Here is an 11,539-nt window from a genome sequence, read left to right as displayed (position 1 = left end):
AGACTCTTCTTGCCAATGAATTACCAAAAGCCAGAAATGGAGCTGTGGCTCAAGTGGTAGAGTGCCAGCCTTGAGGTAAAAATTAAAAGACCAGAGCCCAGACCCTAAGTTCAAGCCCCAGTACTGGCATATAAAAATTAAAGAAAAGCTTTCAGGAGTTCCTAGTCCACTGTGGTGAAAGTCCAAATCAGTTGGGTGCTGGTGGCTCATGCCTATAATCCTAGCTACTCAAGGCTGACACATGAGGATCAAGCAAGATTCAAAGCTAACCTGGGCCGACTCTTATCTCCAATGAATCACCAAAAAGCTGGGAAGCAGAGCTACTGTAGTTCAAGTGGTAGAGCACAAACCTTATGCAAACAAGCTAAAGGATACTACCTAGGCTCTTAGTTCAAGCCCTGGTAAACACACACACACACACACACACACACACACACACACACTAACATCCTTTGGAGGTGCCAGTGGCTCATACTAGCAATCGTAGCTACTGAAGAGGCTGAGCTGTTAAGATGGCAGTTTGAAGCCAGCCCAAGCAGGAAAGTTCATGAGACCCTTATCTCCACTAAACTACTAAAAAGATGAAATGTGGGCTGTGGTTAAATGGTAGAGTGTTAGATTTGAGCAAAGGAAGCTCAGTGCCTAGGCCCTGAGTTCCAGCTCTAAGAGTATTTTTTTAAAGACACCTTTTGCCCCCCCCCTCTCAGGCCATAAATCCAGATTTTGGTCATACTAGGTCTCACTTCCACTCCTGCCACTTCTACAGTACCACCACAAGTGGCCTGTTTCTGGCCAGCTCTGGTTTAAGAAGTGAATGTACACAAGGGCGGCATACCCAGGTCAAGGCTAATGCTCCAGAACATTGAGGTATTGGCCATACCAGTCTCTCCTCCCCCAATTCCCTGGCCTTGGAATCTGTATTCTGGGCATCCAGAATTCTCTAGAAAGATTGGAGAGGCCTAGATGGGGCTGGAAGATATACTTGCCTGCGATAAAGTACCTGGACATTTCCTAGACACCAACAGATATTTCCAAGCCACCTTGGCCTTATCTCCAATGCAGCCCGGAATCCTCCTTGCTTGGGCAGCCTTCAGTCCGCTATCAAGCTGGAGTTGGCCAGAGCCACCAGCAACCCCCTTCCCCCACTCCACTGCCAGCCTGCTGAGAGGGACATGCAGCCAGAGGTCTAGCTGAGGAAAAGGGCAGGACATCCCATGTCTGAGTTCCCCACCCAGAGAAAGGCAAGACTCTATTGCAGCTAGCCTGGCTGACCCAGAATCCCCTGCAGGAAGCCAAAGATTTGGACAGCTGCACTTGGGCCCCAAAGAAAAGCTTGAACTCAGGTCTCTGACCATTTAGGACTCATTGTAGACCCTGATAGGAGGCTAAAGGCAAGGTCGATGTGGAGGAGGAGCACCATCCGAGGTGAGAAAGAGGCAGACAGGCACCCAAGAAGGGGACAGAGAAAGATGAGGGAAATACACACACAAATATGGCACTGGTCTTGTCATCCTAGCTACTCAGGAGGCTGAGGTCAAAGCCAGCCAGCACAGAAATGTCCGAGAGACTCTTATCTCCAATGAACCACCAAATAGCCAGAAATGGAGCTGCAGCTCAAATGTTAAGGGCACTAGCTTTGAGCACAGAAGGATAGGAACTTCACCTAGACCCTGAGTTCAAGGCCCAGGCCTTCTACATCCAAACACACAGACACAGACACACACAGACAAAAGACACACGAACACACAGACACACACAGTGGTAGCCCAAAGCCTCAGCAGTACCTGAGCACCCTGAATATTCCACCCCAGAGATGATGGCACTACCATCATCAAACCAACTGCAGACAAAACTCAGAGCCTCTCACATGTCTGGAATGATTCACAACACATCAAGGCATTTCTACTGTACACAGTTATGCAGAAAATTCAGCTACCTTTTGTTTGGTTGTAGGTTATGGGGTTTGAACTTTGGGCCAGCCAGCAGGCCCTCAGCTCTTCAGATGAAAGTGTGCGCTCTACTACTGGAGCCACAGCATCACATCCCATTTTCTGGTGGTTCATTGGAGATAAAGTCTCACAGACTTTCCTACCCAAGCTGGCTTTGAACCGTGATCCTCAGATCTCAGCCTCCTGAGTAGCTAGGATGACAATTGTGAGCCACTGGCAGCGCCCAGCTAAAACCAACCTTTTTTTTTTTTTCTTCAGCTGTTTTCTTTCTTTTTTATTGTGAAAATACTGTACAGAGGGGTTACAATTACATGGGCAAAATAAGGAGTACATTTCTTATCAAGCATTGTAGCCTCCTCAGCAGCCACCTTCTTATACCAAGGGAAAACCCAACTCATCAAGACACAAACCAAATGTAACCCTACACTTCAGACTTGGTCACCAGCATCCAAAACCATTCTTCCATGGATGGAGAGCATATAATTGACACTACCATCCCACCCCTGCTCCCATTCACCCACTCCTGCCTGCCACAGGCCACGACCTCTGGAGTTCTTGGTAAGGCACCACCCACCCTACTATGGCTTCACACTGGGGTAAACCTGGGGAGTTATTAGAAATGTCTGTACAGTGAGGTCAGCACCTAGTCTCACAACCACAGCAACCCTACTACTTCACTATCTCTTGCAAGCAAGGAAGGGGTGTCTTTCTTTCTTGTTTGGTTTTTTGTTTTTGTTTTTGTTTTTTGGTTGAGAGGCTTGAACTCAGGGCTTGGGTACTGTCCCTGATGTCTAATTTTCCTCAAAGCCAGTGCTCTACCACTTGAGCCACAGTGCCACTTCCGGTTGGAGATTGGAGATGAGGCTCTGGTGGGACTTTCCTGCCTGGGCTGGGAAATGAGATCCTCTGGATCTCAACCTCCCTAGTGGCCAGGATGACAGATGTGGGATGACAGGCATGAGCCATCAGTTCAGAGCTTAAGGTGTCTAGTCCTTCAGAATTTACACCTAGTCCTTTTCTAGACACTACCACCTAGACATCCCTCTACCTCCTTCACAGACAGCAAAGGGAGGCTAGAATCTGGGTGGGGCTATGGCAATTAAAGGGCCCCCTACACATCACTAACCCCCTCTAAGCTCCAATCTGCCTCCTTTGGATTGCCTGGTCTTCCAGGACAAATCAGACCCACAAGGAGTTCTGGGGCCTGCCCTATGTCCCCCTGCCCCACCCAACCGATACCTGAGGACTTCTGGGGCCAGCTGCCCCATGTCCTGGTGGAAGACGTTGGGAGGTTGCTGATAACCGGGCCCAGGGGTGCCCAGGGCAGAAGGACTGTCCAGCTCCCCTCTGTCAAAGGAGACACAAAGCACGGATGGACCTACTATGAGCTTCAGGGCATAGCCATCCACTTGTCACAAAGGTCTCTGGGAGAACTGTTTTATGGTGACAGCCCTGGGGCTGGACCTCATGACCCGGCACTGTCCCTGACTTTCTGTGTCTGCAGGGGAGTGCTCTTTCACCTGAGCCACGGTGCCACTTCCAGCTTTTTCTGTGTATGCAGGACCGAGGAATCGAACCCATGCTTTCCTGTGTGCTAGGCGAGCCCTCAACCTCTAAAACTAAATCCCAACCCTGGACAGCTGTTCTTCTGTGAACCCTCAGGCCTGTCTTGGGACAGTCTCGCACATCTATACCAAGTCTCTCACCAGCAGCCCTGGCTGGAAATGAACACGCTCTGCTATGTTGCAAATCATCTGCAGCACCTTTGCTCTCTGTGCTTCCTTCAGAGCCTCCTTGTTAAGCAAGACCCCTTTTCAAGTGCTGTCTCCAAGAAGCCCTTTCTGATCACCTTGGAAAAGCTGGAGCCTCTCCGCTATGCAGGCTGCCACCCTTGTCAGGCTCTGCCTTCCAGCCAGTGTGGGTTGAGAATGCATGATGGGGAAGTCCTGGATTCCACCACTGGATTTCTGAAGGCCCTGATTCACCACCCAGGGGCAGGTGTTGTATCACACTCCGTGAGAGGGGCCTCAAGGCCTGGGTAATTTGTGGGCAACAAGACAGGGCCATTTCTTTGTGTGGGCTTGAACTGAGGATCTGGGAGCTGTCTCTCTGAGTTTTATTGCTCAAGGCTGGTGCTCTACCATTTGAGCCACAGCTCCACTTCTAGCTTTTTGGTCCTTCCATGGAGAGTAGAGTCTCATGGGCTTTCCAGCTTATGGCTGGCTTCAAACTGTGATCCTCAGATTTCAGCCTCCCGAATACCCAGGATGACAGGCATGAGCCTGAATCCCAGGTGACGGACACCAAAGGCTTTTTGGTTTTTGTGTGCTCCTGTTTATATCCTGTCAACTAGGAAGCCCAAGTTAAAATAATCAGTTACAGGGGATCAAGTTCCTCTCCTAGGTCAGTTAATCCAAGGAGATAAAGTGTCTTTGGAAAAGGCTAGTCTGAGTTGGCTTAGGGGTGTTTGTGTGTTTTTGTGTCTGTATGTGTGTGAGTGTTGGGCATACCTACCCTCATCTCTGTGGTGCCTCATCCTCCCTGCAGGGAGAGCATCCAGGATCCTGACCCCAAGGGAGGTGGATGGGGGAGGGTACATAAGGTCACTTCCAGGGGGATATTCCGAATTCTGTCCTGCAACCTATGCCTGGACAGATAAAGGAGAGAAGGAGAGGGTTAGGGGAACGTCAAAGGGAGCCACTTACTTTTGTCTACATGTACCAGTGAGAAAACTGAATACATCTTTCTTGGTAGTCAGATAACAGGTGTACACTGTTCATTTATTTCATAATTGTGTTGGTCCTAGGGCTTGGATTCAGGACCTGGGTGTTATCCCTGAGCTTCTTTTGTTCAAAGCTGAGCTCTACTAGTTGAGCCACAGCACCACATCTGGCTTTTTTGTGTGTGGTATTGAGGAGGGAGGTGGTTTATGGGAGATAAGAATCTCATGGACTTTCCTTCCCGGGCTGCTCTGAGTCACGACCATCAGACCTCAGCCTCCCAAAGAGCCAGGATGATGGGTGGGAGCCATGACCTCCTGGCCACCACCATCCATTTATAATCCCTTAGGCCCAGGGCCGGGCCACCCACACTACACCTCCTTGTTGGGAGTAGGAAGCAGACATGAGTGGGTTTGATACTTCAACAGCTTACCTATCTTTGAGCATTGTTCTGGGTCAGTCTGATGGAGGCTTCATCCTAATCCACAGCAATGACTTGGCTCTGTCATAAGAACAAATGTCCCCTGGGATGTTTCAGGTCTGGGGTCTTTCCACTGAACCCCGCCCCCCTAACCAAAATGACACTCCCCAGCAAAGGGTAGTATACAAGGAATGTTTTTATTGTCTTGTAGCCAGGGTCTTGTCAGATAGGTGGGGGTATAGGTCAGAAGCCCGGGATTGTGATGGGCAGGGGGACAAGGCACCACCTTCTCATCCACTTTCATTCAAGAGTGTAGCAGAGGGATGTGGGGCAAGACTCATGGGATGGACAATGAATAACCATCACGGTCTAGCCAGGGCACAGAGGGACTTACCTCAGGAAGCTGGTTCAACAGGCTGAGCAAAACAGCTCCTGACCCTCAGCCCACCTCCAGAATGAGAGGGCCACCTTGGGTTCCAGCCACATGGGGATGCTGGGCCACCTCCTCCAGCACTCATTCAAACAATTCCTGAGAGAGAGAAAGAGAGAGGGAGAGAGGGATTGAGGGAGAGAGAGAGAGAGAGAGGACCAGAATTACACTTAAACCAGGTGCGGGTGGCTCAGACCTATAATCCTAACTACACAGGAGGCTGAGATGTGAAGATCATGGTTCATAGCTGGCTCGGGAGGAATGTCTGTGAGACTCTTATACTCAAAGAACCAACAGAAAACGGGAGGTGATGCTGTTGCTCATGTGATAGAGCCCTAGCCTTGATTTGAGGAGCTCAGGGACAGCATCCAGGCCCAAAATTCAAGCCCCACAAATGACAAGAAGTGGACTTCCCACCACAAGAAGTGGACTGAATAACACCCACAGTTCTAGGTAGCATGGCATAGAAATCAGGCTGAGCTTCCTGACAGATGGGGGTCATGAGTAGGTTACCAGGCTTCTCCATGACTCATTTTCCCCAGCTGGAAAAATGAATAGAGTGAAGGATCCCTTCCTCATGGGGATAGGGTAATGATGAAAGACAGCCATGCTTAGTTTCATAATCCCATACCTGTTGCATGATTAATAACAGACCCCATCTGAGCCCTTTCTGGTAACTTCCTGTCATATGCTCACAGAATTGTTGAGAACTATATCTGACACCTGCTCTCTCTGTGCCTGGCCCTGCTCCAGAGATCCCTCTGTATTAGTCCCTATTTCCTCACAACTGTCCCATGGTCGATGTCCGATGGTCGACATCCAACCCAGAGCTTCACCTGTGGTCAAGAATCAGCTGCCGTGAACTAAGAGTTTGGAACAATCCATCTAAAACTATGACTGAGTGAGGCGCTAAATGTCTACCAACCCCCTCTCACACACACATACACACAAATACACCACCACCGTCCTTTGCAGGCAAAGATGTTTTACTTTCTTTCTTTTTGTTGGTTGTGGGGCTTGAACTCTGGGCCTGGGTGCTATCGCTGAGCTCTTCAGCTCAAGTCCAACACTCTACTACTTGAGCCTCAGCACCATGTCCAGTTTTCTGGTGCTTTATTGGAGGGAAGAGTCTGAGGGTCTTTCCTGCCCAAGCTGGCTTTGAAACTTGATCCTAAGATCCCAGCTCCTGGCCACTGGCACCCGGCCAAAGATGCTTTTCTTTTTTTTTTGGGGGGGGGGGGTCCGGTCGTGGGGCCTGAACTCTGGGCCTCGGCACTGTCCCTCAGCTCTTCAGCTCAACGCTAGCGCTATACCACTTGAGCTATAGCGCCACTTCTGGCTTTTTTTCTTATGTGGTGCTGGGGAATTGAACCCAGGGCCTCATGCATGGAAGGCAAGTGCTTTACCACTGAGCCATCTTCTCAGCCCCCCAAAGATGCTTTTCTATGCCTGTCACCCTATCCCCTCACGAGACAGATCTAAAGACTGCAGTTGGATGCCACCCTTGGCAGCAAAGTCATTCAGAACTCTTATCTCCAATTAAACACCCAAAAACATTGCAAATGGAGCTGTGGCTCAAATGGTAGAGTGCTAGCTTTGAGCATAAAACAAGGGATGAGACCCAGGCCCTAGTTTTAAGCTTTTTCTAGCATAAACCCACCCAAGAAAGGGAAGCAGGTGAGCACACCGGAGCTCAAAGCTCACACATGATACTCAAGACTCACAGAATAGACCCCATTCTGCTCTGATTCTCTAGATTCTATGTACTAGATCATGGCAGTCTTAGATGGGACTGACCATGCACCAAATCAGGACATTCAAGTACAATCTCATACTGAGGATCCCGTGACCTCATCAAGGACTCAAGACCTCTCACTGTCCTGCCTTGACACTGGACAGTCAGGTGAGATCTAGTTATCCAACCAAAGGATATGGGAATGAATGAATTTCTCAGACAAGGGATGCAGACTGAAGAGCTCTAGGTCCCTCTCTTTCAGGAAGGAGAAAAGGGCTGATCCATCTCAGGAATGTTCCTGGGTTGTGAGTATCCTCAAAGAAACAACACTGCTCCGAGCCCAGTGCCTCTGTTGTTCCCACAAGCCTCGACCTTCAGTCCGCCCTCTCTAAATCCCACATCTGCCATCTAGACTAAAGTCTTAGAAAGCAAGGAGACCCACCTCTACCTCTGAGAATGGCAGTCACGGGACCCTAGAGTCCCATAGAGGAAGTCTCAGAGCAACACTGGTCTGACTCCTTCCCTCATTCCCTGGCTTTCCTGTGCCAGTGGCCTGGTTTCCTCTGTCTCTGGTCGAGGAATGAACACTGAGGGTGTCATCTTCAGATTTAGACAGCAAAAGTCCCAGTCCCCAAGGATGTACTGCACAGGCATCCTGCAGTGGACGACAGCGAGGTCGTCAACAGTGAACCCAGAATGCCAGGACTTTTAATAGCCATGTGGCTGGGTTGAAGGCTCAATCACTGATGGTCTAGGTTTTCAGGGAGGTCATGGCTTCAATGGCCTGACACACTTGATCTGGGATCGTCCTCCCTCTTCATCTTCCTGCTTATCCCTTGCTACCCCACTCTGGACACTCCCTTACCCTATACCTCCCTAGCCCTTGGATACTTTCTTCTTATCTGACCAGAAAATAAACTTGGTGAGCCAGGGGAGATTGAAACTCCGTGACCCACCCTGAGCACTAGGGTCTACCCAAGGCTATTTCCCTCTGCAGTCGTTGACCACACAGATCCTGGATGTCCTGAAGTTGCTGAGGGGACAGTGGCTTGGTCCTACATACTGGCTTTAGGCTCTGAAATTGTCCCCACAGAGATTGTGAATGGTTGGCTCTCTTGATCCAGGGACTCCAAACCAAGGCCTGCATGATCCCTACTTCCTTCCTTTCTTCCTTTTCTCCCTCCATTCTTTCATCCTCTCTTTTTCTTTCCTCTCTCTGTGTGTCACTCCTGGGCCTTGAACTCAGATCCTGGGTGCTGTCTCTGAGCCTTTTTACTCAAGGTCAACAGTCTATGGCTTGAGCCACTCATCCACTTCTGGCATTTTCTTTTTGGTAGTTAGTTGGAGATAAGACTCTTACAGGCTTTCCTTGCATGGGCCTCAATCCTCCCCTCTCAGCCTCCTAAGTAGCTAGGATGACAGTAGTGAAGCAATGATATCCAGCTCAAACGAAGATTTCTTCATGTGCTGCAGAACCAGCAATGGTACCTTTAATCATGTATAACCCTCACCCTCACCCCTGGACCTGGCACCCACTGTAACGGTTTGTTGGATAAATAAATGAGCATCTGTCTATGACAATACTACAGAAAAGCCCCACCCAATTCAGGTAAGCATCCTAGGTGGGGGCAAAGCCTGATGTAGCTCTCCAACAGTTCTCCCTCCTCCCTCTTCCCACCCTCCTGGTGCCGCTGCACTTAACTGTTTTGGTTCCAAAGACATGAGCCATGATGTCCTCACTGAATTCCAGGGCCTCTGGGATGCCTATCTTCTCAAAGATCTCTGTCCAGCCACTGACCAGCTATGTGGCATTCAATTCCCCACTCAGGTGTAAACAAGGTTGCTGTTAGGTGAACACCAGGCTCAAGGGGCCTCCTCTCCACTCCCTGGGGCCAGACAGGATGGTCCACCATATCCGGCTCCCAAGTTTCATGTTGCAGAGAAAGAATCCCTGAGGCATCCTGGGTCTCTGAATCTCCCAGAGTCCAGTACAGGTCCTGGGAATTGTCTCTGCTCACAGCTGGCAGGCTGTGGATGAGAAGGTCACAATCTTGCTCCCCAAGACATCCTTGACTGTGATGGTCACCCTAGAGAGAGCTGGAGGAGAATCAGCAGCTTCTGGAGAAAGGCAGTCAAGGCACGACGTTCATAGCAAGAGACCATCTGGCTTGGGAACTCTGCCTGTGCCACTTTGAATGTCTAATTTAATGTCTAAAATGGTCCATCTAATTTGGCCCAGAATCCCAGGCATTAGTAGAAATAGCCAGCTTCAAGGAAAAAAAAAAAAAAAACCCTGGGAAATCTGGCATTTCACTTGTCCCAATCAAACTTAATGGGTTCCAAAATCAGTAGTCCCCTTTTCCTTCTAGACAGCCTACAGCAGGTTACAGAAAATGGCATTCAGAGAGCCCTAGCTAACTGCCATGTCCTGATCCCAAGCAGGCTCCAGCAGGGGGAACAGACTTGCCTACCATTGCCCAGCTAGAAACAGCCCAGGAGGGACACAGATTGGAGTCTGCAGGACTCCAGGGAGGACTGCCCACCAGTGCACTGCCCTGGGAGGGAATCCATGCCACCATTGGGGGCCTGGAGCCTCCTGTTCAGATGTCCACGGACACCTTCAATGCCCTGGGTAAGATTCCTCTCTCATCCTCGGTCATGGTGAACCATCTGCCATGTCACACTGTTCATCACTTCCCAGACCCTCCTAGATTCACAGCCCCTGCCCTACTCCCCCTATCTCGTTCCCTAATTATGTTTGGCAGACAGATTCCCAACTTTGAATTAGCTCCAACTACACACATGAGAACATACTGTCTGGAAGAGTGAGGCTTGGTCACAGTAACCTCATGAGCCTTCTGGCTGAAGACAGAAGGGCAGGTGTCAAAGCTGGTCTGCAGTTCACACAGGCCTCCTAGGGGAGACCCATATAGGCCCAGCGGTTACTGTGGGCTGCAGGAAAGGGGAAGAAAGTGGTGGGAAGGAACATCTACTGAAACCTTTTCTAAAGGAGCCATGAAACGGTGAAAGAGAAAACAAAAATTGTGGCTGGGCTCATACTGGGCATTAATGAAAAGAGAACAACAAATACACACAAATAAAATACTTTTTCTCGGGCTGGGAAGGTGGCTCAGTGGAAGAGCGCTTTCCTTGCATGCATGAGGCCCTGGGTTCGATTCCTCAGCACCACATAAGAAAAAAGAAAAAAGCTGGAAGTGGTACTGTGGCTCAAGTGGTAGAGTGCTAGCCTTGAGCTGAAGAGCTGAGTGAGCTGAAGAGCTAAGGGACAGCGCACAGGCCAGAGTTCAGACCCCACAACCCGACCCCCCCCAAAAAATGCTTTTGCTCTTTTTAGACATGGTGATTGTACAATGAGAAAGATGATCTCTCTCTCTTTCTCTCTGTCTCTCTCTCTCTGTCTCTCTCTCTTTCTCTCTCTCTGCCTCTCTCTCTATCTCTTTCTCTCTCTCTCTCTCTCTCTCTTTCTCTCTCTCTCTCTCTCTCTCTCTCATACACACCTAAACACACAGTCTCAGAGCAGTGCCTCTCCTGAATTTGTTGGTTTCTCATCTGGGCAATGTACCAGCTCAAGCACAGGGGTTCTCTTGTCAGAACCAGGGGCAACCACCCAAGGGGAACAATGCTCTAATAATGCAGAACCACCCTGCCTCCCCCTTTTTCCAGGGCCAGACCCTTCCCCTTGGAAACAACTAGCCTTGACTCCCCATTCACCAAAACCCTAGGCCAGGACGCTGGGTGAAGGAGTCCCCAGACATGTGGCTCCTCAGAACCTGGACAGAAAACAAAGCAGAGAGTCATGGTGCCTCCAGAGAGGTGTCTGACCTGGGGTGGAGGGGGGTTGTTGGGGACTTTGATGGGGACCTAAAGGCTATATACATGGATGGACTCCCTACTTCCAGCCTACATATTTCTGGGTGACTTGGCAGATTCTTGGGGAAGACAAGGAGACCAGATGGACTGGGAGCACTAGCAGAAGCTGGCAGGCCTGGGAAATGTGATCACCCAGTCAGAACTGTTGACAGCTGGGGTTGGGGGTACAGGCCGGTTGTATGTCTGTCAGAGGGGGTGTGGGGAGGTAGCAGGGAGTGGATCGCGTGGTGCTGGACTGCAGGGCGTCCACTTATGTGTGCTGCTGGAAGAAGCTGTAGGCTGCGATCAGGTGCGTGTCCAGAGTCTGAGGATCCGGGGCAAGGACCAAGTCAGGGCCACAAGCACGCCAGGGGTGCGCCATCTCAGCCTGGTGACTGCAAGAAGCTCTGCGGT

This window comes from Dipodomys spectabilis, unplaced genomic scaffold (genome assembly GCF_019054845.1).
Source record: "Dipodomys spectabilis isolate Male_0828 unplaced genomic scaffold, ASM1905484v1 ptg000047l, whole genome shotgun sequence".
In the NCBI taxonomy this organism is placed as follows: domain Eukaryota; kingdom Metazoa; phylum Chordata; class Mammalia; order Rodentia; family Heteromyidae; genus Dipodomys; species Dipodomys spectabilis.
The sequence above is the reverse complement of the archived record's forward strand: the minus strand, read 5'-3'. Positions refer to the sequence as shown.